A 5,611-nucleotide genomic window follows, 5' to 3' on the forward strand; every position below is an offset into this window, starting at 1 on the left:
CAGACGACGAATGGAAAGGAGACGTGGTCGTCACGGCGACAGTGCCGGGCAGAACCCCCCCCCCCCCCCCCCCCCCGGACCGCCCGTGCACTCTCCCGATTTCCCCCCCCCCCCCCGCGTCCCCTTCCGCTCCAGCGGGACGGCGGAATGCGGCAGCCGCTAGTCCCGCCTGGTCCCCGATCAGAACGCTCGCGGCTCACGAGGTCGCCCCTGTCCCATTGTCCCCGGGCCGACGGGGGGCGGGGCTTGGGCCTGAGGGAGGCGGGGCTTGGGTCGGGCCGCCGCCCTCCGCTCCCGGCGCTACCGGCGCGTTAGCCCGCGGGTCAGCGGAGGTTATCGGGGGGGGTCATCAGGGGTTATCGCCACTCCGGTCGATAATCCGCAAACCTTTCTTAACCCACCTTAAAAACAAAGAGGGGGTGGCTGAACCCTACGCCCCCCCCCCCCCCCCCCCCCCCCCCCCCCCCCCCCCAGCACCCTCCCACTCCCCGAAACCGCAGTCAGCAAAATTTGTTTGTGTTGCTGCTGTGTGGTGCTTCAACCAATGAGGAGTGGCTTTGGAGCCATGGCTTTCTTTGTCCCCCACACAAATCTCCTCTTTGTCACATTCTTTCACCGTAACAGACAATCGCTCCTCATATGTCTATAAACTGCAATTTACAAACACGGCTGTGAAGCAGCGTTTCCCCATGGACATTCCCCAGGGGGGAATCAAAGGGCCAGAATCAAGAATAAATAAACTATAACAACTGGGAGTTCTAGAACACGTGCCCTGAGACGGTGAGTTATGGAATTGCCAGTAACAAAACAAAGTTTGAAGGAAGGCTAGGCTAAATCCACACACTCTGCATGAAATGGCTGAGTTCACCTCGACAGCTGGAGATAGCATAAGAGAGCCATTGTTTTTTTTTTTTGTTTTTTTTTCTAACTCGGTGTGTGGTTTGTAAATATTAACTTTAATTGCTCATCAATTAAAGCATGTGTGGCCAATTTCTTTTGTTATTGTTAATTACTCAGGGCTAAACATTAACTAATGTTACTCTCTGACCTCGTCATCCGAAGCAGGCAGGGAAATGAACACAATAACTTAAGTTTCCGTCCATATGTTTGGCAAATGTTTAGTGAATTTCCGAAAAGTTGGAAAATGAAAATGCGAATCAGGGTGTGTTTCCATCAACTACTGCTATGCGCATAGTCTGAAGAGGACGCAACAAGATTACTCAAAATAATGCCAGTCAAACACAGGTATGGAGAGTTTGCAAGACATATTTGGTCTTGGAACAGTGATCATAACAGCCCAGCTATACGTGGCTGTATTGCAATGCAATTAGTCTCCCTGCCACCTAGCTGGCTACTTTTCACACCTGTAAGACTCCTCAAAAATTTGGGGAACCCCCTTGAACAAGGTTGTTGCTATGTGGGTACAGTGAATGTTGCGTTTTAAAAACTATGCAATGAGCAGCATGTTTGCACGGAACAGCCCAGCACTGTGGTTGCGTGCGATCAGGATGTAATCTAGCGGCCATGGTTTCAGTTTATGGGGGATTAATTCAATGAAACAATAGTTTTGTTAGCATGCAAAGTGACCGTCGGATTTCCCTATTCATTTGTATTATGACCTCCATCATCCTCATCATCGTCATGCAAATTCCACTTTGTCTCTGCATATCCTAGTTCACAAAGCTGAAAATACTATTGAAAGGCTATAAATCAACTCAGCTCGGCTCCACACAAGATTTTAACTCTTTGCCTGAAGCGTAGCGGCAAACGTTTTCATTCTTCAGTTTTGCTCCCGGTGATATATGAGAAGGGGGGGGGGGGAACAAAAATCTGTCAGACGCTGCAGAACAGAGCGTTCAAGGTGGATCCCTTTGAAATCAGCTGCGCTACGCGCCAAAAAAAACAACAAAAAAAAAACTTGAGAAAGCACTGGCGACAGGAACATCAGCGCCGCGGTTTCGGCGTCAAGCACAGACGGCGTTAAGAAAACCGGAATAAATCGCCTCAACTTCTCACCCCTCCTTAAAAGCCTTTTTTCCACCCTTCCTCCACGTGACCTTCGACCCCAGACGCCCCGCATTCCGCCACTTGAACCGGACTTGACCGAAGCGCGGTCAGAAAGATCACAGGGAAACATGCTCTGTCAACACGAGAGTTGGGATACTTGTCTAATGTACTGGTATGAATCATAAATCAAAGGCCACTGACTGAGGCACCCAGTAATTTAACTGCACACGGACGTCACGCTCGCCAGGAGGTCCAGGCACACACAGTCACAGACACACACGCCGTCCGTGCAGGCAGACCTCAGAGAGAACTACACTTTGGTGTTCTGAAGAGATTCTGTTCTGTGCAGAGCTTTACCGTACAGACAGGCGATTCCAGAACTTTCCGACGCCAAAAACCCCTTTTCACGAGAAAACACGTTCACCACTGTCCCACTTCTGAAATTAATTCATTATCAGGTGTTTTTAAACACAGGCCAAACTCCATGTACACTGCACCTACAGTGCAGTGTGTATAACTATTGAGGTGTTTCATTTCACTGCTGTGATCACTCACGGTAAGTGTAAAATATGCAAGTTATTTTTGCACAGGCATCAAGTGGCCCACCTCAGTCTCAGGACCCATCAGTGGGTTTTTACCAAGTTTGGGAAACTGAGGCTTAAACCCCCCATAAGGGGCCTGCACGTGGCTTGCTTAGATGGACCACTGCCTTGCGGTAGATCGCCATTTTTATTTTTCCCAAACTCACTTCCACCCCAACAAAGCTGTAGCCGCCTCGCAACGTTCACGCAACGTTGTGACAACGTGAAAAGCCGCTTTTCACAGGCAGAACAGGGTGTCAACAGCGCTAACGAGCAAACCTTTGTCTTCTCCTCAAGCTGCGAGAAACGGCAAATACCCAAACACGTTGCCTAGCGATCTGCGAGACAAAAAAAAAAAAAAAAAAACCCGCCATTTTTCTGTCTGGCACATTTTTTCCAACATCTCCAAAGTGTTAGCCCCACCCCCATCATCTCCCCTCCCCCAAACTTCACCACCATCCCCGCCCCAATAATCCAGGAGGAAAATCCTGTCTTTTGCACCCATTATTCCAAGAATCTGAAGCCGGAATCCCACAGAGTTCCCAAGCTTTATTTTGGCAGTCGGTAAGCCCAGCCTCACTGAACGCCGGATTCGGCTGTTCGAACTTGCCGTTTCCCGCTACCATTTCCGCCGTTTAGGCCAATAACCAGGACCGCTCAGTCTCTCCTCGTGCAGCTCATAAAACTCCTCGGCATGGGATCCATAAAGCGATATGCTTCTCTCCCGTCTGTGCAGGATCTGCATGAAATATTAAATGAACACATCGCTGTAAACTCTGTTGAGCTTTACGTCGTTATGTGAACCCTTCACTGAAGACTTGGTGTAAAGGAAATGTTGTTCATCACGTTAAACTCATCAGCAAAAACTCATCAATGAAAACTCAATGCTGTAAACTGATCTTGATAAACGTATTGCAGTAAACTCATCCCCATAAACGTATGTTGCTGTAAACTCATCTCCATAAACATATTCCTATAAACTCATCTCCATAAACATTTTGCTGTAAACTCATCCCCATAAACTTATCACCTTGGATAAGGATACCCATGAGCAGGAGGACTCACTTCAGCAAAAACAAAGTACCCTCTGCCATACAGAAACTCAGCAACACTCCCCTTTCACTGTAACTCCTGTTTATGTTGTTGTGTACTTATGTCAATGTCAATGTTGGCTGTTTAGAGTATGATTCAGTGCGTCATGTTTTGGCACCGATTGCGAAAAAGTATTTCGTCACCGGGGACAATAAATCTATCTGGACTGGTCAGTCCCCCCCCAGACAAAACACGGCAGAATCTGGGGTTTCCCCCTGGGGCTCTTACGCTACTTCAGACTGCAGATAATTGGGTCACCCCGACCCTGACCCCCACCCCCCCATTGAGACTGTGGGACAGAGGGAGCCGTTTTGGGATCTGACCCCAAGCCCGCCCGGTACCATCTGTCTTCCCTGGCGTGGCCACCCTGCAGGGTCATATTACCCATAAACCCCCTGTCTTGTGAACTGGGCCATTAGACCCATGTCAGGAGGGTGGTGAGGGGTAGTGAGGGGTGGTGGGGGGGGGGGGGGGGGATTTGGTGGGGGGGGGGGTGGCGTACGGGAAAGGTCGTGGGACGGCGTGAGAGTTTATTGCCGAAACGAGCGATCTGCATCCAGTAATTTCCCCGTTCGTCTGCGGGTCAGCGCTCCGGACTCAACACGGTCACAGAGGAGCGACGGGGATTAACCCGGTTTAATCAACCCCCGAACACACACACACGCACGCACGCACGCACGCACGCACGCACGCAGGCACGCACGCACGCACGCACGCGCACACACATACACACACGCACACACGTGCTTCCACAAGCGTAGTCATACCCTCATACTCACACACACACACACACACACACACGCATGACTGGCCAAAGCGAAAACAGCAGAGGCTAACAGGACTATAATGATGCTCGGTGCTGTACGCAACATGTCGGCTATAAAAAGAAGGTTATTTACTCGTTAGTCCCAGATGCGACGGGGCACGCAGCACTGCACAGCGCATTCAAAAGCACGTCTGCACAACCACATGCTGCAGGAGGCGGGGGACGCGGATCCTTCACCCAGAATGCCACACGCACACACACATGCACAGACATGCACATGCACACACAAAAAGCACAAGCACATATTGCACACACACACACACACACACACACACATGCACATGTAGGCACACGTACACACATGCACACACACACATACACATGCGCACATGCATACACACACACAGACACACACACACACACACACACACGCACGCACAGGCACACGTACACAGAGTAGGTCATGTCAGGCACGCCTGCAGAGAAGACAGATCTGAGAAATTAAATTTTCAGTGCGCTGAAGACGGATTGCGACTTCATAAAAAAGTACATCAGCGCGCCGGACAGGCTGCAGATAAATATGTAATCCGGCGATAAGTGGGAGTGTAAAAGCTCGGAGCGAGGCCATACATCACCCCCTGCCCGGCGCGGGCACACCCGTTTGAGCCGCCCCACCGCCATACATCAAGAGCCGCTCAGCCGCCGGCACCGCTTACCGCCGCGGCAGAGACCGGGGCAGCCGGCAGAGAGCAGGGCTGGCCCTTCTGCAGCCGGCAGAGAGCAGAGCTGGCCCTTCTGCAGCCGTCAGAGAGCAGGGCTGGGCCTTCTGCAGCCGACGGAGAGCAGGGCCGGGCCGTCTGCAGCCGTCAGAGAGCAGGGCTGGGCCTTCTGCAGCCGACAGAGAGCAGGGCTGGCCCTTCTGCAGCCGTGACATCAGCAGAGCAGAGGAGCTCTGGGGCCCGTGAGCTGGGCCAGACAGGACCGGAAACGAGGCTTCGCAGCGGCCATGTTCTTTCCTCAATGTGCCACAGAGGAAGAGGAGGAAGAGGAAGACGTTTCTTCATGAGTGTAGGAGCAGAGAGGAACCAGGTTGATACTTTAACCTTTTGGATTGCTGACAATTCTCAAAGGTCTACCACACCTGTATGGGGGTCTGCCACACCTG

The sequence above is a fragment of the Anguilla anguilla genome, chromosome 2, assembly GCF_013347855.1.
Source record: "Anguilla anguilla isolate fAngAng1 chromosome 2, fAngAng1.pri, whole genome shotgun sequence".
Taxonomy (NCBI): Eukaryota; Metazoa; Chordata; class Actinopteri; order Anguilliformes; family Anguillidae; genus Anguilla; species Anguilla anguilla.